A 23,617-nucleotide genomic window follows, 5' to 3' on the forward strand; every position below is an offset into this window, starting at 1 on the left:
TGTTATATATATATATATATATATACAAAATTTCTATCAAACACTCTGATAGAAAAATTATGACAATCTAATCAAATTTTCAATATAAAATTTCTATTTCTTTCCAAATCCCCTTCTTAGTTTATTTTTAATTTTTAAATCTACTAAAAGAGGATTCTAATGATATCTTAATCTTCCTATATACAGATGAAATCAACATGCATACCAGTAATTTCAAAACGAAATCTGAAAGATTTGTCACAATAAAATTCGAATAAACAATACACAATCACGAAGAAGATAGGATTATTTAAATAAAATATTTAACTAGGTGAACAAAACACAAGAATCTACCTGGTTTTGATGCTAAAATCATAGACACCCAAAAGATTGTGAGAGAAATTTCTTCTCTCAAAACCTTCTCTCTAAAAATTCCTTCTCCAAAATTCTTGGTCCCTCGAAAATGGACCCTCAAATACTGATAAGGAGTTCTCTCCTAAATTTGGGGCACTGATTGTGCAATCACCCAAGGGAACTCCTTGATCACAACTTTTTAACTCTTTATTATCTTTTTTTCGAAACTTCATGCATACTTTATGCAATTTTAAATATCTTTAATAAATTAATATATTTTTCACTCTTTAATTTATTTTTGAAGCGTTAATTGATAAAATATTTATTAACTTAAGTTATAATATTATTTAGCATCATGAATTTACATCATACGATGCATTTGGAAAGGTAATCATTTCAGATACTTGTCCTAATTTTTTAGGACAAATGTGTTTAAAGGTTAGGATTTGGACTTAAGAATTTATCTCCCCTCTCTTTCCATTGAGATAATGTGATAGAGTACACTCATCCTGGCAATTCAGGGAAGTCAATACTCGGTACCTACAATCTGCATAAAATCCATGTATGTGCAAACACATATATACTAAGCTCAACAGGCAATGGCAAGAAGTGGTGCATCATGTAGATCCTGACTAGCAGGTGACTATCACTCCCTTCCTTAACCACATCAAAAATGTCATACATAAAGAAAATATACATGCAAACCATACACATATAGTATGGGTAAGTATCCATAAGAAAACACATATAATAATTCATCTATCTACTCATCATCAAATAGTTCTGAAATCACTATAATAATCATCATCAAGGTATAATCATGCATACATGAAGTAAATAGTACCAAGTAGTCTCATCATTAAATCAACCAAGTTTGAAAACAATATTTGATAATATGGAAGATAATGCTACTTATCATCAAGCATAAATTGGCCTATAAGAGTTTGACAATAATAACATGTAAACTAGGGGTAGGCACTATAGTCCGGAGATAGGATATTCCAACTTTTGAGTTTGAGTGGGATCAGTATCCCTTGGATGAATATAACTCTCCTTGTCCTTATTTTGATAACATTGGAAGAGTGCAATACTTAGCAGGGAAATAGTTCCAACATGAAGATGCCATAGAGGACCATTGGATGAATACAATGGATGACTATGAAATCCATATAAGGGATTATTGTAGGATGAGTCTCTATTTGGTAGGTCATGCTTTGAAGATAAAAGTCCATTTGAAGATAGCTTAGCAAGACAGTGAAGATGTCCTAGATCCTTTGTACAATAGAGATAAGATATCAGATCGACCTATCATGAATGTGGAGATTAATAAAGAGGAAAATTTATAGATTAATCATACGATGGGGTACATCGTTCAATTGACCAAAGATTGGATCAAAATACCATTTAAGTTGTATCCAATTTCTCAAAATATAGTTTTCTAAGCTACATCCCACCCAAAAAAAGGTAGAGGAGAAAAGGTGATAGTGCCCACTTTTATAGCTCAGTCCCTAGTGAGGCCAGAAATAGTGCACTAACTCAACATAGAAGTTGGATACTATAGGGCTTAGAAGGGTAAGGGTAAGAGGTAAATAACTATGCCTCAACAAGATGAGCTAGAAGAAGCAACAACTCAAGCACCGCCACAACAAGGGGTAGAGAATGTATAAGGAGTAGAGAATGTAGAAGTTATGTAGACCAAGGATAATCCTCAAGTGCCACAGATAGAACAAGGGCAAGGAGGAGTTGAAGTAGAAGTACAAGAAGTGTCTCCACCTCAATGAGAAATACAAGCCTCCCCATTAGTTCCTAAGAGAAGAAAGATCAAAACTCCAGTCAAGAGGAGACAAAAGGTGATTAGAAAATTTATCCCTTTTCCATCAGTGCTAGAGGTCAGTCTAGAAGGGGAAGAAGAGGATGATGAAGATGAATAAGATAACCTCTCTTTGAGTCAGAGGACTCTTCTTGCTAGAGAAACAGATTTAGAACAGAGAAGAAGCTCAACCATTACACCACCATCCATTCCCACACAACCTATTCAGTCTATGACTTTAGAGGATGAGTTGCAACAAGGATTGATGAGTAGGAGGATGAAGGGGTTGATGTCTTTCAAATGTCAAATTTTTATTTCATTTTAGTAGGCACTAAGTTGGTAGGCGATAAAATAAGGGATACTCCATCAAATCAACCTCCACAAGAGGATTGAAGTCAATTTCCACCTCAGTCACTAGGACTTTCAAGAACTCCACCATTGTCAAGTCAAGATGTATCTTGTGTGGATAAAGGATTAGCTACTCCTCTCCCTCTGATTAATGAAGAGTAAGTCCAAGATAAATAGGAAGAAGAGCCACAACAAGTACCTACTAATGAAGTGTCAGAGGAAGGACAAATATGTGAGTAGCCTTAATAGATTTCCCAAGACACAGAGGTGAAAACTATGGACTCAATAGATACAAAGACTCTTGATGTGGATCTCTCACAAAAGGAGAAGACTCTGGAGAGGAGTGAAAAAGGAAAATGTATAGCAAGCTCCATCTTCATCTAAGGATAAAACTTTGATGGAACATACTCCAAGATGGCTTAGGAAAGAGGTGATGATTAGAAACAAAAGGCATCAATATTCCACTAAGGAAGAGGGAATAAAAGAATTAATTGAAGCTCTCAAGAAGCCTAAGTCACCTGTAGAAGATGCATGAACATTGACCTTTGTAATGAGTGATTAGAATCAAGACTTGTTTGCTCATGTTTCTATACCTCCTTTGTATGCAGACACTAAGGGCTTGACTCCAAAAGATTATCAAATCAGGGAGGTTGTGCTTGGAAAACCCATGGTGGACACTGCCAAACTAATGGTGACAACGGGAATCAAAGAAGTGTTTAGGCACTTAGAACAAGATGAGACTAAATTGATAACTCTTTGGAAGTAGAATGAGATCCTAAAGGGATATCTAAATGAAGTAGTTGGTCCATTGGATCCTGAAAATCTTGAGGAGACTTTAAATTTGGCACTTGAGAAGAGAGATAAGGAGAATGTGCAACTTGATTCATTTTTTGAAGCTTGTTAGCAATGGCGAGAAAGTTTTAAAGAGAAAGGTGTGTAAATTATTCAAGTAAATTTTCAAATTGCTACACCATATGAAAAATAATGCAAATAAGTTGATTGCTATCTTGAACCAGGATTTTGGGTTAATGAACAAAGTACATACCTGGGGCAAAGACTTGCAAGCATTACAGTCAATCAAGGGTCAAAGGTATTGAATGTTCATGGATGAAAATATAGTAGATGAGTTGGATAAAATAGATGATTGGATAGAGAAGATTGTGAATGGAAATAAAGTAATGGAAACATTACATGCAAATATTCATAAGCTAAAGGATCAAACCCAAGAGCAAATTTTGGAGGTAGAGAAACATTACAGTGATACGTTTTTAAACATTTTTAAAGATGATTCAAGGGATAAATTGATGATTGTAGAAGTAGTTGTTGAATAATTTTGGAAGACTTTTGAAGAAGCCTCCACTGATGATGATATTAGATAGGCATTCGAGATTGAAGAGGCATTATTAGATTTGGATGTAAATATGGGAGATTTTGTAGAGACTCGCATCAAGGTGGGCAACTATAGGCAAAAAGTAAAGGACAAATATGAAGCTTTAGATTTTTTGAATGAAACTAAAGTCATGTAGATTATTGAAAAATTCAAGACCAAATACCAAGACATAGCTCTGGTATGAAGGGAAACAAAACCTAGAAATTAGAATTTCAGTTTTGACACTTGGTAAAATTTTGCATTTTTTGGCCCCGCTTCCAAGGTGCCCTAGCTTCTGAGGTGCACAGGTGCACCAGGTGTGCTTCTTCCAAGGTGCGCCAAAAGTTTGTGAAGAAGTTAGAGGTGTACTGACAGTTAACTACCAATTCCAAATTTAGAGCTTTCCATGCACCAGAAATGCATTATGATGACAGTTTAACTCCTACAAATATCTAGTGAACATGGAGCTTCTATTTTACGCATTTTCCACACTCCTACATCATCTAATAGCTTTCTTCTTCTTATTTTCTCATGATTTCTTTGTTTTAATACATGTAAAGACTCATGCATCTATTTAATAATATAAATAAGGATGGAGTCCTACTTAGCACTAGTTAGAGAGTCAGTTTGTACATAAATAGATTTGTTTTATTAGTTTAGAAGCATATATTTACATAAAAATATCTCTCACTCTCAACACAAATTGAGGAGAAAATTTCTTATAAATTTAGGAATGTATTTTGTATTCCAAGCCATTACTTTGATGCAAAAATATATGTTGTGTGTGCTCTAAGTGTGTTATATTTTATGAATGTATGTTCATGAAATGTAATTGAGTCAATATTTTTATTGTGTTGTTTTGATTGAGCAATCTTTTAATTTTGGTGTTTGGTACATGTTCATAAATTCCATTGATGTACCTATTTTGAGAAGAGATCACCTCATTGTTCTTGCACAACTTTTTGTCTCGCACGAGCACACTTTTTGTGGCCTTGCGATATGATTAAAAGTGAAACATCTTATTGTTATTGAATTTCCATTGACGATTGCATTGGTGGAATTAAGGAAACGTTGCTCCTATTTTCATTTGTTACCTACCAATATTTTCAAAGGCTTAAGGGTAAAAGCACAAACCTGTGTCACCCTTTTATAAAGGAAAATGATATTAGAACTTAAATTGTTCAACTTTAATGACAGAAAAGGGACATTTGTGTTTAGAATTTGAAGATGATGTAAACTAATGAAATGTGTAAAATTGGATGAAGTTTATGCCTGTAAATTTTTATTTTTTAATTGAGTCAAAATTTTATCATTTTTTAATTTTTGAAGTCTATTTTTTTATTTTTTTAAATGTTGAAAATATAGAGCTTCGTTCCCACCAAACAACTATATGCAAATGAGCTTATTTTGGTCCAACTTTGAGCTATGTTATAGTTGACATGTATACCTATTGGACAAAAAAAAATTGTTTTTGGACTTATATGTTTCAAGTTATAAGTGTTCAAAGTCGAACTTATCACAAATTGACAATTTTTTTTTCCTGCAAAAACTTTTTCTATCAAATCTACATATTTTTTAAAACAAATTACATATTCTTGAAGATGACTCTTTCCTCCAGAGGTACACATAAAGTTTTTATTTTTTGAACATGATTTACTATTTTTTTTTCTTTTTCTGAACAGACATCTTGTTGAATTTTAAAAGATCTACTTGTAATATTTTATAAATATAACATATTTTAAATAATCAAAATACTACAAAATTTATATGACCATAATCTTGAATCCAAGGTCTACAAAAGGGTATTTTTACTTTTTGGAAAAACTTCAATTTGGATGGAGAAATTAGTATTCAAAGTGAAAAAAATTTAGAAATTCCATCTTTTGCTTGTGTGGCTGACACTTAGGATGTCACATAGGCAGTTACGACCGAAAGGGTTTTAGCCATAACCCTTTCAGTTGTAACCCCTGTTAGCCCAAAAAACTGCCAGTAGTTACATTGGTGGTTTTGTATATAAAATAATTAGATTTTAATTTTAATTTATAACTTAAATTATGCACAATGAATTGCAAAATTTAAAGGAACATTTTCAAAAATAAATATTTTTTGAAGCCGTGTTTGTTAATTGTTTCCTCGAGTTTAACGACAATTACAAAGGATCATCAATAAGGTATTTTCTTTCACCTAGTTATTTTATGTACTTTATATTGAAGTATTCAAATATATTTCTAGTGGAATCTAAATTGAAATATTTTCCTGTAGGTCAAAGTATTGAATGGGTAATAAAAAGGCTAGATCAAGGAAATATGATAGAATAAGAGATGCCAAAATGAAAGGTCATACAAAACGTAATCAAAGCCAACCTACTAAATCTAATGAAGAAGATGAGATTCATGAAGAGGATGAGATTCATGAAGATGAACAAATTGGTAATTTTAATGATAGAAACATATTATTAGGTGTAGGAAATTTGATGGATTTGGATGACCCACTTTTTAGTCAAATTCCATGTATAGAAATGGTAAAAGAGAACACTATTAAAAAGCATTGCCAAAACATGTGGGATGAATATTTCAAAAACAAAAGTATATTTGGAAAGGCACAATTATTTGTCAAGTTATTTAGGAGAAAAGATATGAGGCATGTTTTGGAGTTTTTGGATGTTGATAACAGGAAAAACCATGCGCATAATGTTAATAAAACAATAGTTGAAAATTTGCAAACTGCTTATAACAAAGTTGACAACACAACTCGAGGAGGTGATTTGAGCATTGCACGTAGAGCGTTGATGACTACTATATTTAGTAGAAAGTTGACACAGAAAAAAAAGTACGTGCAATTTTTGATTTACTACATATATCTAGAAGAACTATTCAAAGATACATTAGGAGGAGAAATAAAACATTGAGAATAATTAGGTGAATATTTGCATAGTTCCTCAAAAGGACAAAATTTATAAAGATGTAAAAAGATAGGTTATTGAATTTTAGACCACATCATCTCGTGCTTCTTCTAGTAGATGTGATACTATACAAATTAAAGATCAAGAGACATGGGCTAAAATTGAACATCCAAAACATTTTATAGATATAACACAAAGTGAATTATTTCAAACATTCAAGCAAGAATTTCCAAACGTGAAAATATGTCAAAGAATGTTTGAGAGTTTGTGTCCTTCCTTTGTACACATAAATAAGATACGTGAAACTTCTTATTGTCTAAACCATGTCAAATTTGGTCTACACTTGCAATCATTTAGAATAGTTATGGCAGTACTTGATCCAAATTTGGTCATCCCTAATAGTACGTCATGATTTTTGAAGTCTATATTATGTGAAAAATTAGAAGATACAGATGAGTTCAAAGTACAATGCGTCATAAATTAATGTCCAGATTGTGGAGATTTATCTAAATTTCCACTACAGAATGAGAATATTGATGAATCGATACCAATTTCATGGATGAGACATACCAAAATAAGACAGGAGCTAAATCCAAAAAAAATGTATTGAAGGAGAGTGAATTGCGGTATGATAAGTTTATGAATTGTAAGTTCCATCCATTGATATATCCACATATCCAACATTGTCATGGTGCACGATGGTAAGCTAAACAATTTCGTGATTCAAAAAATTGTTTTCCACCTAGTTGTATTCCTTCAATTGTAGATTTTTCTAAGAACTATACATTTTCACCTCAAACAGAGCTTCAAGGCCAATATTTTCATTCTAAACAAGTTGCAATATTTGTGCAAGTGACTTATAGACATGCACAATTTGAGGTGGACGAGATAGAAAGTTCAGAGGAAAATGAATGCATTATCATCAAGGAGGTTCATTTCTATATTAGTGATGATAGAGTTCATGATAGGAGCTATGATGCTCATTATTTTGCAATTTTCTCTAAAGATCTTAGAAATCGTGGAATAAATGTTTCAAAGCAATGGATTTGGTCCGATGGTTGTGCAGGTTAGTGTATGTATACATGTACATTTTTTATTTAACTTTAAATGTAAAACTTATATTGATTTGTACATGTATTTCAATTTGATTTATATAATTTTTTTTTAATCTCATTTCATGAACTCATGGGACAATTTAAATCTACAAAAGCATTTAATTGGTTAGTCATGCAACATGCTAGAAGCAATGTTAGGTTTTTGTGGAACTTCTTTGAAAGTGGACACGGAAAAGGGGAGCACGATGGACCAGGAGCATGTATAAATTGTGCACTTAAACAACATGAACTTCCAGGTACATATGTACATACATTTAGTGTGTTCTTGATCTACTTATAACATATATACATGTATAGACTCTCTCTCTCTCTCTCTCTCTCTCTCTCTCTCTCTCTCTCTCTCTCTCTCTCTCTCTCTCTCTCTCTATATATATATATATATATATATATATATATATATATATATATATATATATATTGCATGTTACTAAAGGTAATAGGATAAATAGTGTGCAAGAAATTGTTGAATGGTGCAAAGATCATTTTGCTACTCGAGATATTGAATACAATAAGCATTATTTTTGGGAAGTGAAAGGTACAAGTATTAAATATATTTATTTATTTGATATAATACATGTATGTGTGTACATATTCTTATAATTCAAGTTTTTAATTAAATTTTATGTATTTGTAATAGATATAGATCAATCTAATCCTTACAATTGTCAAACGATTTCTGGTATTAAAAGTTTACATTAGGTGGTGACTACATGGCACCACAAACCCCTAGTGATTAAAGTATGAGAGAAATCATGTTTTTGTGATGACTACATGAAGGACAATCCAATGAGTGTATGTGAAAACATTGTGAGTGGATATGTTTCACATTGGGATTTGAAGGACATAGTCAAAAAGCCTCCTTTTGAAGATGTTGATATTGACATTGACATTCATGATCCTATATATTCAGTTGATTATGAGCATGTTTCTGATTTAGTTATGCCAGGTTTGTGGCATATGTACATATATGACACACATGTATGTTCATTAAATTTTGTCACTTTATAAACACGTCTTTTTTTATGTACATTGTAGGAGATATTTTTGTTGTCCAAGCCTTAGTAGATAATGTAGAACATGTAGACTATTATCTTCTAAGATGCACAAAAGCAAAACACAAGTTGCTAGAAGGAACTATAGATGTTGATGGACAGTCATATCCAATTGGATCAGTTGTTGTTGAAGGAACATATTATCAACAAATCAGGATAACCGATAGTGGTATTGAAATTATTGAATACATGCTTGGAGAAAAGGTTTTACAATACAGTAACCATGTTGTAGCGAAAAAGTTGCAATTTGATGCAATACCAAGAAGAGGACGTTGTGGAAATTAAAAGTGTAAACTACCTATTGAAGAACATGAAAATATTCTAGAGATAATTAAAAACAGAAAGGATCCTAACAATACAATGTTTGTGGAGCTCTAGTTCAAAGCTATTTGTACTTATTTTCTATATACAACTCTCATACTTTCATATTTACTAGTTACATACACATCATTTTGGTTATATATTTTATAAATTTATATGTATATTTCATCATTGATCTTGGATATATGGTACAAATAATGAACATTCATGTATTGTTATTTATATTTTGTGTAAATGAACTCTTAAAATTGATTCTATAGCACGTATTACATTCTTTACGTTCGTACATACATTCTTTGTGTTCTTATATGTATTAAATTTAGTGATGTTCCATGTATTGTTATTTACATTTTGTGTATGGTTTCATGTATATATATATGTACATACATCCCATTAGGACTTCCCCTTAGGACCTCCACTTAAGACTTCCCCTTAAGACAACCCCTTAAGACATCCCATTCTAGGAGTTCCCCTTAGGACCTCCCCTTAAGACAACCCCTTAAGACATCCTATTAGGACAACCACTTTACTAATTAAATGCACTCTTAAAATTTATTCTATAGCACAAATTACATTCTTTATGTTTGTACATGTATTCTTTGTGTTCTTATATGTATTAAATTTAGTGATGAACATGTATTCTTATTTATATTTTGTGTATGGTTTCATGTATATATATGTACATACATCCCATTAGGACTTCCCCTTAGGACCTCCCCTTAAGATTTCCCCTTAAGACAACCCCTTAAGACATCCCATTCTAGGAGTTCCCCTTACGAACTTGCCTTAAGACTTCCCCTTAAGACAACCCCTTAAGACATCCCATTCCAGGAGTTCCCCTTACGACCTCCCCTTAAGACAATTCCTTAAGAAATCCTATTAGGACAACCCCCTTTACTAATTAAATGCACTCTTAAAATTGATTCTATAGAACATATTATATTCTTTATGTTCGTACATCTATTCTTTGTGTTCTTATATGTATTAAATTTAGTGATGAACATGCATTTTTATTTATATTTTGTGAATGGTTTCGTGTATATATATGTACATACATCCCATTAGGACTTCCCCTTAGGACCTCCCCTTAAGACTTCCCCTTAATACAACCCCTTAAGACATCCCATTCTAGGAGTTCCCCTTACGACCTCCCTTTAAGACTTCCCCTTAAGACAATCCCTTAAGACATCCCATTCTAGGAGTTCCCCTTATAACCTCCCCTTAAGACTTCCCCTTAGGACCTCCCCTTAAGACAACCCCTTAAGAAATTCCATTAGGAAAACCCCTTTACTAATTAAATGTACTCTTAAAATTGATTCTATAGAATGTATTACATTCTTTATTTTCGTACATGCATTCTTTGTGTTCATATATGTATTCAATTTAGTGATTAAATGTTGTAGTTCACATCATGTACTCTTTACTAGTACTCTAAGTTACGTTCTTAAATATGTATTCAATTTATTGATTAAATGTCAGTGTAACACATGTACAAAATAACATAGGATCTATGAAATAAAAATATGAATATTGAAAACATACATACATTCAACATGAACATAAGACATGAACATAATATGTACATCTAAAAAATAACACATCTATGAAATAATGTACACCCATGTACAATGTAATCCAAAATACCATAAAAAATATCTCCAAAATACCACATCAAATGTCTCGAAAATATCATGTATCAAATGTATCTGAAATAACATGTATCCATATAAAAGTATCTGAAATAACACATGTATCTAAAATAAAATGTATCCATATAAAACTGTCTAAAATAACACATGTATCTAAAATAATGTGTATCCATATAAAAGTATTTGAAATAACATATGTATCTAAAATAACATACATCTCCATATCAAAGTATCTAAAATCACACACACACACACACACACACACACACATAATGTCCCAACATCAATGAAATAGACATGTAAAATAAGATCAACCACATCCCTCTCCTAATCCATGACCCCAAAAGGCTCTACGATCTAGGTTTGAACCCTGTGTCAAATGAAAGAAGGCTCTACGATCTAGGTTTGAACCCTGTGTCAAATGAAAGAAATTTTTAATTTAATTATAAAATTATATGTATATGTGCATGTATTATATCATATGTACATATATATCTATCAAATATATAATAGAAAATACATAACATACCCATGACTCATGTTGTGTAGGATCTATTGGAGTCTGAAGATCTCCAAAACACAACATACTATCACTAAGATCCTATAGAATACACACGTATGTGCACAAGTTAAATTGAATCACTTGAATATATGTGTGTCTCTTTAAAGTACATGTATAAAATCTCAAGTATACTAAACAAGCATACTTGTATAAGTTATAGTAACAAATAAATTTCAAAATATAAATTTATATTTACTATAGCATCATGTAATGCTCTACAAATTTGACTAATATTTGAATCATGTAGTGATAGAGTAGCCTAGTCTAGGTTGACTGTCTCATCTAAAATCATATTGGTAAATAGACCCTATCGTACTGTGGGGGCTTAAGTATGGGAGGGTGCTATAGGAGGTGGGGGGGCAAGTGTTGTAGGGCCTTGTGTAGGAGCAAGTTCTACAGGATCCTAAGTAGGTGTGGTGATAGGTGTTGTAGGGCCCTCTATAGGAGTAGGTGTTGTAGAATGTGCAGGGATATCCTCTTGTCTCTTTGAGGGTTGTGATCCTACTGTGCATGAGAGAATATGGCTGATGTGTCCACCAATGTCACGAAGAGGAATCCTTGTGACTATCGATAATGCATGATATGAATTGAGAAGATCAAACGCTAAATAGGATTCCATACGACACAATGCATCTACATCTGATATAGCAGAGACCTCTAGTGGAGATGGTATGTCTTCTATCTCATACACATCATCAACTCTTGTGCTAGAGGATGCAAGCGTCAAAATGGTACCACAAGATCATAACATATATCTGCTAAATCGATTTGAAGACATCTCCTATAACTGTGTAGCAACTATAGCAATGCTAGAATATATCTGATTCTTGACTGTATCATCAGGAAAAATCATACTTGTAGTAGCCATTTGTGGAGCTCTCAGCATGACCAAAAGGTTTGGACCCACCATTGCCCATTTATTAACGGGCACAGGGGTGTCTGCGGATCTAAATCTCTCTAAAAATCTACCGAGGCCTTGTCCAACATGACCTAGAAATTTTGTATAATCAACATCATGATGTAAATAAAATTCTGCAAATAATTATTTGCAGAAATAAAGAGGAAACTCATCCTTCTAAGGCCACTTGTGATGCGTAGCTAACCACTGAGGATATATAAATGGTGCAACAAGCTGATCTATACACTTCATAGCTGAATAGCCTCTAACCCTAGACCTATATGTATAAAATGGAAACATACTCTTCACCTAAGTAGTGGAGACCTCTCCATCAATTTGTGTATACTTTACAGTGCTAGTGACACTATGAGAAAGGGAAGAGTAAAAAGTCTCAATACTAATATCATCAAATGGGTTATAGGTCTCTATTGTCTCAATCATATGGCATAACTCATCTCTCATATAAATAATCTTCTCCCTATTAGGGAGAGTGGTAGAATCCAAAATTGTAGAATCTAGATACTCTATAGCACGAGATAACCTAGTAACTGTATCTCTAAATAGGCATTATCTCTCTTCAGAGGATGATATTGGTCTACGTGTCATGCCTAACTTAGCACTATGACCCCCTCCCTCAACACTAGCCTTCCCTAAGGACATAGGTGCACTACTAGATGCCATAATGATATATGCAAAGAAGATCTCTATCTAGAAATGCAGAGTTAAGATATATGTAAGTACATATAAAACTGAAAGTTAAATTTAATTTAAAACATGTACATGTACAAAGTTGAATGTAACTAAAAAATATGGATCATTTTAATTTAATACACGTTAAATTTATATATTGAAACTTGATGTATCTAGCTCATGTAAGTGAACAAAAAATATGCACATGTTATTAAATAGTACATAGGTTTACTATGTTAATTTGTTTTCTAAAATGTAACTAATTTTTATCTATCTTGAGGTCTTAACAAGTTTTCAAAGTTTCATGTACATGCATGTTATTATAGTTTCCAAATTTTCTAAGTTTGAAATTGGTTAAATTTTAAGTTTTCAAGTTTGAACAACTAGAACTTATTATAGTTTAGTTAGATACCTAATGTTTCAAGTTACATGTTAGTTATCCATATAGGTTTGTACTGTGCTAATATTTTCTCAAATGTAATTACTTTAGTTATCTAGGTCTCAACTTGAATTTTCTATGTTTGATGTAAAATCTACATTTATGATTAAATAGATATTTAATTAAAAATATTATATAGTTCTTTAAATCTAACATATTGATCCAGCTATATTAAAAAAATTAACTAGTCTAAATAATCAACATCTAAAAAACTTTAAATATAATTAATTTAATTAATAAAACACTTAAAATATAATTAATTTAATTACTAAAACACTTAAAAGACAATTAATTTAACTAATGCTACATGTAATAACTAAAAAGACAATTAATTTAACTAATACTACATGTAATGCATTGACTGATTATGGCAAAGCCACTGGTCAAACCATTAATTGGAGTAAAAGTGTGATTTACTTTATCAATGTTAGTGAGGCAAGACAATTAAAGATTTAAAGGATTATTGGTTGTGAGAGTGGCTCTTTGCCAGGAACCTCTTTGGGGTTACCATTGGGATTGACCCCTCCTGACAGCTTTTGGAATTCTTTGATTGATAAAATACACTTGAAACTTGCTGGTTGGAAGGGATCTCTCCTCAATTAGGCTGGGAAGGTTATTGTTTTGAAATCTATCCTTCAAAGTGTCCTGCTTTATGCTTTGAGTGTTTTTAAAATTCGGAGAAAGTTTGCACTTGTTATTGAGAAAATATAGAAGACTTTATCGTGGACTGGTATGGAAACTAAAAAGAGACTTCCTCTTATTGCTTGGGAGAATGTATGTATTCCCAGGGGGGAGGGTGGGCTTGGTTTGCGAAGGATTTCTACTATGAATGAACTCTTACTGGCTAAACTACTTTGGAGATGCCACAAGGAAGAGGGGGAATTGAGGAATATTTGGGCTGATAAATATAATAGGGATCATTTTGATTTTCAACATTTCCTTTATTCTGATGTGGATCAAGGGGGTTCTCTGATCTAGAAGAATGCTCAGAAATTTAAACATATCTTAAGGAGAGGGGTAAAATGGAAGGTGGGAAATGGAATGAGAGTCCTTTTTTGGGAAGATATATGGATCTTGGATTACCCCCTTTATGATGACCCAAGGTGGAATGGGTATATGGAGCTATGCAAGAATCAGTTTGGTACTTTGGTCAGTGATTATTGGAAGGATGATTTGTGGGTGAATCTTCTTAGGGTGGATCTAAATTTGGCATAGGTTGTTAAATGCTTGAATGCTTGCTATTTGAACCATGAAGAGGATGCTCTGATTTGGAAAGTTGATCCCAGTGGTGTGTACTCTATTGCTTCAGCCTTCACTAATTCTTTTGAGGATCATGATGAACCTTGTTGGGCCAAGGCTTGGGTGAAAGGTATGACTCCCAAAGTTAATATCTTCTTCTAGATTATTTTGATAAATAAAATATTAACTCTTGACAATCTTAAGAAGAGAGGTTTCATCATTGTTAATCGATGTGTTCTCTGCAAGAATGACAGGAATTAGTGGATCATATTATGCTACATTGTCCCTTTACAAAAAAGGTTTGGGATAAAATTTGGAGTTTAATGAATGTGGATTGGGTTTCCCATGCTACCATCTAGCTGTTCTTTTCTAGTTGGAAGGCTCCTTCCAAGAATTCTTTGATTATCAAATTGTGGGATTTAATTCTTCCTTATCTGTGCTAGGGCGTACAGAAGGAACGTAATGATAGGATTTTTAGAGGGGTAGAATCTAATCTTGCTCAAATTTTCCATAAAGTCAAGGTCCTTTTGATTGAAAACATTAAAATTTTTGGTATTGGACAACAACCTTGTAATGAGTGGAAAGTTGGGGTGCTTAATAATTGGAATATAAGGAGTTTGAATAAGAATACAAAGGATCCTAACCTAAGGGATAATGCAAGATGGGATTGTCCTCTAGTTAATTGGTTTAAGATTAACTTTGATGGGGCCTCAAAAGGGAACCCAAGCACTACTGGATGTGGAGTTGTGATTATAAATTCTAATAGTGACTTTGTTGGTGGTATGTCCATACCATTAGGGAGCCAAACTAATCACGTTTCTGAAGCCTCTACTACTCTTCACGATCTTATTTACACCAAAGGTTTGAATTTGAAGAATATATGGATTGAAGGTGATTCCCTCAACATCATTAATTATTTAAATAAAATTAATCCACCTTCATGGACTATTAGTAATATTATATCTAAAGCTTTTAACATTATTAATTCATTCCAAAATTGCATAATATCCCATAACTATAGGGAAGCCAATGGTTTAGTTGATTGGGCTTCGAAGGTGGCGTGTTGTAATGATCATAGAATCATATGGGAGTCATATGATACATTATCTCCAGATGGTTGGATCATGTTAAGCATGATAAATGGAGATCTCAACAAAATTCCTTTAATTATGATGTTGTCAGTGAATTATAAGATTAACTCCTTTGGAGTGAGGTGGGTTATAATTTTTAGGAATGTGGGTAGTTCGCAGCAGTTTGCATAGATTCTGGGTTGTTTCTTCCTCTCCTCATTTCAGTAGTGGTGTTTGTAGAGTGATCTGGGGTTTTTAGAGCAAGAAAACTAGTGAATTAGACACAAAGATTACGGGGGGAAAGAGGAAATGGGTGGAACTACCTAGCTGCATAGAGTGGAAGAATAAGCCGGAGGTGTGTGACATTATTAGGCATGGCAATTTCACTAGTTATATGGAGAGACTTAGAGGTAATAACCCTGCAATTACAAAGTAGTTTGTTAAATCATGGAAGGACAGCTCAGTGTTGCTTAGGAACCAGCGGATGGAGGTCATGGAAGAGGTCATTGCAAAGGCTATTGGGCTAGATATGGATGGTATGAAATTTTATAAGGAGAGGAAGCTCTCGGATAAGGCGATTGATGACTTTGTGGAGACAAAACATGAGAGAAATTATCTGGTTAAAATAGGTAACTCATATTATAACCTGGCCTCTATTTCTCATCCTTGGTATTTTGTGCTCTTTGTGTTTATGGAATACTTGACTCTGGATGGAAGATTTATAAAATTGTATGGATACCACTTTATGTTGGCAAACCATTTCTGACATGATGTTAGGGTAAATTTTCCTTCCTATCTTTTGCAATCTCTTACCATATCTACCCAGGCCATCCAAAAAGACCTGACTGGCGAGCATGTTTGCCATGAGGGTCTCATGGTTTTGATTATGAACTTGCTGAAATCCAAAAAAGTTTTGAAACCTAGAACGTTGAAAGGGACTAATCAAGATACGAAAGGGAGTATTTAGGATAAGGGCTATGACTCTGAAACACAAGATGAAGCTGAAGGGGGTCTAGTTAGCTTGAAAAAAGGCTCAGGTGGCAGCTCTAAAAAGAAGAAAAAGAATGTTGAGGAGGAAGATTTTGATCAGGACCAAGAAAGTGACTTTGTGGAGGAAATTGTCAGAGATCATTACAAAAAGAGGAGTGGTAGCAAAGGAAAGGGTAAAGGATGTCAAGATGAGCGGGTCTCTCCTCCTTCTAATGATGAGCCTCTGGCTCAATGGTTAAAGAGGAAAAGAAATTCCTTGCGACGACAAAAGGATAAGTATGATACTAAGAAGAGTGGGGAATCTGACTATGGAGATGATGGTGAATAGGGGTCCATGTTAGATTTGGGTGATTTAGCCAAAGGTGGGCGAGGGTCTTCTAAGGGCATATTCGGCAACCCTGGTTCTATTGAGAAGGAGATGGGTATCCTTAAGCATAAAATTTTGCTGTTGAGTAAGGAAATGGAACAACTTAGTAAAATGTCTAGAGGGGAAAGAACTTTAGGACAACACATTGATAAGATTTCAGAGGTCATAGGGAATGCTAAAGAAGTGAAAAATCTCATGCATAAGATTCTAGTGATGGAAGCTAAACAAAGGGTCATGGATAAGGATATTAGCAACATTCAGGGGAAGGTGTCCAAACTTGAAACCATGATGGGTAATATGGATAAATAGGTTAAACAATTGGTGGACAATTTGAGTAATTTCTTGAAGAAGAATGAGGTTGTTAAGGGCCAGGATTCCCCTTTGGGGGCTAATACTCAAGGACCAAGTAAATGTACCTGGGCCCACTTGAAGAAGATTAAGGAAACTAGTACGAAAGACAAGTTGAAGGCTACTACTGAAACCATGCACACTCTGGTGGATCAGGTTGTTGACCTGATAAATACTTCTTAGCTGATCAGTTGTTGTTCTGTTGCTGTTCTTCTGCTATCTTTTCCAACTCTATCTTGTATGACCTCTTGTTTGTTTTTTGAGGTTTGTTTCATGTTGTTTTTGGATACTTTTCTCTATTATTCTTCTCTCATGTTTATCTCTTGAACTCTATTATGTAAAGGTTTCAGGTTCTTTAAAACCTGTTTTTACTTAATCGAAACAAAAAAACAAAAAACAAAAAAAACAACTTATTGGTTATGGTTGAAACACTCTAAACCACTCCTAGAATTGCAATAGTATGTAAATGACCCTCAACAAGCAATTTTCACTTTTTATAATTCAAGGAGATTATGACTGAAATAGTTTCAACAGAAGGGTTTTTGCTAAAACCCTAGTGGCTATGTAGGCGTGCGAAAGTGCCATGTCATTATAGCCGAAGGGGTTATGGCTGGAACCCTTCTAGCCAAAACCATTTCGGTCATAACCCCCCTAGATATCCCAAATGGTGATGCAAATCTGTACTTTTACCCATAACTCATAGATGCGTTATTTTTGTAGCTTATGTCTATTAGGGATTTACTTTTCAAGTCATTTGCTTAAACTTCTTATTACCCTGTCTTCATTATTTGCTTTTACAATCACTTGTTTAAATTTAGGAATTCATATAGTTCAATTGTTAAATTGCATTCATTAATTTTTTTTTTTAAATTTCTTTTTGTGTGGTTATTCTTTTGAGATAGCAAGCAAATTCAAAATCTTATCTGAAATTGGTCATAACCAACAAAAGCCTCCCTATGAACAAATTAATTTATCTTCAACTAACTGGATTCTAGTAGGTTGCAAGATCACTCGAAACCTTGGAGGTGATCCCAGATTGACTTTTTGAGAGAGGAGTTCAAAAGGATTTCTATCATTAAGCATCATGCAAAATGATAGCTCAACACTTCTATGGAGAGAATATTCATTAACCTGAAAGGAACAATGGATTATGGATTATTATGTGAAAAAGCTAGTGATTTTACACTTCGTGTGTGTGTGTGTGTGTGTGTGTGTGTGTGTGTGTGTGTGTGTGTGTGTGTGTGTGTGTGTGTGTGTGTGTGTGTGTGTGTGTGTTGATGCAAATTAGGTAGAAAGTATTGATAACAAAAATATCACTAGTGGAGGAGGATTCTTTTTAGGAAGAAAGTAAGTTTCTTGGTTAAGTAATAAGAAGGATTGTATTTCACAATCTACTATTGAAGCTAAATATGTTGTTGCTGCTATTAATTGTACACAAACTATTTAGATGATGCAAATGTTGAAGACTATCACATCTATCTGTTAGATTTAATTGTATGTCTGATAGATAAAACAATTAGCATAGGAGAAAAGTGATTCTTACTTGAATAATATTCAGCAACCTATTATTTGATTGTTGTAGATTTCTGGGACCTATGAAGCAGAGTCAACTTCCTTTCTTTTATTGCTAATGACTTCGGAATGGCTTCAGATTTAACCTACAAGTTATATATATGTAATGGAGAATATTTATAACACAAGGTGCAAACTACTGATATAAGAATGTCGTTTATTGATTGATGTATTATCAACATTCTGCAAGACTCTTAATATAGGAAGTGGGGCATGATTTGTTATGAATGGTTATAATAAATCATAACTCAACTTTGTCCACCGATGATAATAATATCAAGGAGCCCGATAATAATGTGATTGTATATGATTGGCTACTGATAACATACATATACCTACCGATGATTATTATAAAGCAATTTGATATTATCCAAAGCATATATATATGCATTGAATTCAATATTCAGTAGTTATAACTTTATCCGTTATCTATTACACAAGAACACACATTAGTATATTAGATAAATAATTACTTCTACTGATGCTAAAACATTAACACTCCCTCTTTAGAGAGGGGGAAGTAATAACCATTAGAATTTTAGTATAGAAATTTAATCACTTTATCTAATCATAATGCATATTTAAAATTATGAACACTTATCATAATGCATATTTAAAATCTCTAATTGTTAGAAACAATAGCTAGAGAAGCCACAATAAGAATGTTACTTATGATCTCTAATTGCTTGAGGCAATGTCTAGAGATGTCCATAGGTTTTCATGATCTCTAATTGCTTGAGGCAATGTCTAGAGATGTCCATAGGTTTTCATGATCTCTAATTGCTTGAGGCAATATCTAGAGATGTCCGTGAAAATCTATTACTCATGATCTCTACTTGCACTTAAGAAATGTCTAGAGATGTCCATGATAATTTATTACTCATGATCTCTACTTGCACTTAAGCAATGTCTAGAGATGTCCATGATAATAGAACTATTATTTACAAGATCGTCACCTTGTAAATAATTACCTTCTGAATAAATATGTCCATGAAAGATTGTCACCTTTCATTACATATATGATGCTACTAAACAACACAATAGAAGAATAAACACATATGAATTTAAAATTTAATTTAATATTCAATATTACAAATTAATCATACCAAGTTTTTCTCTGAAGTATTTCAAATTCACGTTAGCAAGAGGCTTGGTAAAGATATTAGTTGTTTGCTCATTAGTACATATATACTCTAATTGAATGATCCCTCAATTCACCGTGTCTCAAATGTAATGAAAAGGAATTTCAATATGCTTGGAGTGATTATGGAATACCGGATTGGTTAAAAGCTTGATGCAACTTTCATTATCACAATGAATCACAATGGGCTTCAAAGGTCTTTTAAACAAATATGCTAACAACTTTTGTAACCATACTGCTTCTCTAGCACCTAAGAAGGATGCGATGTACTATGCTTTAGTGGAACTTAATGTAACTGAAGTCTATTTTCTACTAGACCAAGAAACCATGCCAGATCCTAAATTGAAGTAATATCCAAAAGTACTTTTATGTTCAATGGGACTGCCTGCCCAATTAGAATTTGAATATCCATGAAGTTTAATGTTGACTCTCTCATATTTGATTCCCATTTCAATAGTACCTCTTAAGTATCTCAAAATGTATTTTACTACATGTAGATGTATCTTCTTTGGTGCACACATAAATTGACTCAAGGTGTGAGTAACATAGCATATGTCAGGATGAGTATTAACCAAATACATTAAAGATCCAATAATTTTCCTGTAGTAAGTAGAATCAATAGGTTTAAATTTGATCATGTCATCTTTCAACTTATGTAAATTTACTTCCATAGGAGTAGTTGCAGGTTTACATTCCATCATCCCAAATTTAGTTAAGATATCCACGGTGTATTTCCTTGATCTAGAATAATGTAGTTATCCTACTGCCAGACTTCTAATCTAAGAAAGTAGTGGAGAAGACCTAAGTATTTCATTTCAAACTCTATTGTGAGTTCTTGTTTGCATTTCTTTATGAGATATTCATCACCTATTATCAATAGATCATCAACATATAACACAAGTATAATCATATCTTCACCATCTGATTTGAAATATAAGTTAAGATCAGCTTCATTTTTGGAATATCCTAACTTTAGTAAGTAGTTGTCTATCCTTACATACTAAGCTCTGTGACCCTATTCGAGACCATAAAGTGCTTTCTTTAATTTACAAACATGAGTTTTGTTGTCATGAGTATTGAACCCTTCTAGTTGCTCAATGTAGACTTCTTCTTCAATCTTGCCATTGAGGAATGCTATTTTGACATCCATCTAGTGTACCTTCCAACCCTTAGATGTGTAATAGCCAAGATGGTTCTAATAGAAGTATATCTAGCAATTGGATCAAAAGTTTCTTCATAATCAATGCCTTCTTTCTGTGAGAACCCTTGTGGTACAAATCTAGCTTTGTATTTTTTGATGCTACCATTAGATACATGTTTAATTTTGAACAACCATTTGGAAGAAACAATTGATTTGTTCTTAGGTCTTGGTACCACATCCCATACATGATTTTTTAATATAGAGTTATATTCTTCAATCATTGCTTCTTTCGAAGACTACTTTGAAAGTGCTTCTTTTACATTAGAAGGTTATGATTTTATAAGTTTAGTTAACAAGACAACATAACATGATTGATTTCTAGTTCTTTTGCTCTCTCACATAACTTCATCAGGTTCACCATGATTCTCTTCTATCATTTTCCTAGCCCAGAGTGACCTCTGAATAGGCATAGTGGAAGAGGAGGGTTCATAATCATTCTCCCTCTCCATATCTATTTCTTTCTCTTCTTCAGGAATAGACTCAATAATAGATTCATCACTATTTATGAAAATTTTAAAGGCAATATTTTCTTCAAACTTTACATCTCTACTAATCCCAATTGTTCTTCTTCATGGAATGAAGATTATGTATCCTTTAGTTGTTTCACTATATCTAATAAATATTCCCTTTTTTCTAGAAGGTTCTAGTTTAATTTTTTAATCTTTAGGTATGTGAATATAAACTAGACATCCAAATATTCTCAAATGACTTAGATCAAGTTTAATGCCAGTGAATAATTCTTCTGGAGTGGTGTTTTCTAAATCTGAGTGTGGGCATCTATTTTGAATGTAGACAACAATGTTAGATGCTTCAGCCCAAAAGGAAGTATGGAGGTTTTGATCATGCATCATAGCTCTAGCTAATTCAACAATTGATCTATTTTTGCATTCCACAATTCCATTTTGTTGAGGATTATAAAGTACAAAAAACTCCCTCTTAATCCCAACAGTAATGCAGAAATTCTTAAAAATATCAGAGACATATTCACCTCCATTGTCTAATCTTAGGGTTTTTATTTTATGTCCTGACTGATTTTCAACTAAGGCTTTGAACTCTTTGAATTTAGCTAAAACTTCAATTGATTCCTTTTGTTTCAAGAAATAGATCCAAGTTCTTCTAGAATAATGATCAATAAAAATTATATAGAAGAAGCATCCATTAAGAGAGGGTACATACATAGGACTACAAAGATCAATGTGTATTAGTTCAAGTATGGATTTAGATTTGTGATCACTTTTAGGAAATGATTGTTTAGTATTTTTGCCTAAGGCACATCCTTTGCAAACATCTAAATGATTAGTTTTTAGGCTAGGTAAACCTTTTACTATTTTTCCCATGGATGATAAAGCCTGATAGTTAAGGTGACCTAACCTCCTATGCCAAATTTCAGTGGAGATTATGGTTTCATGACTTAGAACTAATTTTGTATCTTGACTATTACAAAGTTTGTAAAGACTTCCATCTCTGAAACCAATAGAAATAGCTTTCTTAATATTAGAATTCTTGGGCTAGTCTAGAACTTTGTCCTCTAGAAATGTGATTCTAAAACCCTGATTAGTAAGACCAAAAATAGAAACTAGGTTTCTTTTAATCCCTAGTACATATAAGACATTCTCAAGTTGTAGAGTGGTTCCTGAATGTTGTTGAATTGAGCAAGAACCTATCCCTTTAATAGGATGAGTAGATTTATCTCCAATGGTGACTTCTTCTTATGCTTGTTCAAAGAAGGTTTCAAATCTATCTTTAAAACTGATGATGTGGCGAGATGCTCCGCTGTCGATGATCCAAGTGTTGTTATTATAATTTAATTCACTTGAAAGAGCTAAGTAAAATGCATAGTTTTCTCTTCCTTCTTTCTCTTCACCCTCTTCTTTGATTTCTGCTAATGCTGCTTGAATTCTTTTCTTTTTAGGATAGAGTTTGTGGGGGTGACCAATTTTGTCACATTTAAAGCATTTAACTTTTGACCAATCATGTTGCTTGAAGGATTTGTTAGACTTCTTTTTGTTGAATTTAAATTTTCTTTTCTTCTTTGATTTTACATGAAGTGCTTGGATTTCTCCCTCTTGATTTATACTCAGTCCTCTTAAGACTAGTCTAGATTCTTCTTGAGTGCATTCATTTTTTAATATATCAAATTTTGGAAGTTTGAGTCGACAACTTAACCCTTAAATAAATGTTTCCAATGATAATGGAAGACC

The sequence above is a fragment of the Cupressus sempervirens genome, chromosome 7 (assembly GCF_028749045.1).
Source record: "Cupressus sempervirens isolate cs-2001-9-10 chromosome 7, ASM2874904v1, whole genome shotgun sequence".
NCBI classification, from domain to species: Eukaryota; Viridiplantae; Streptophyta; class Pinopsida; order Cupressales; family Cupressaceae; genus Cupressus; species Cupressus sempervirens.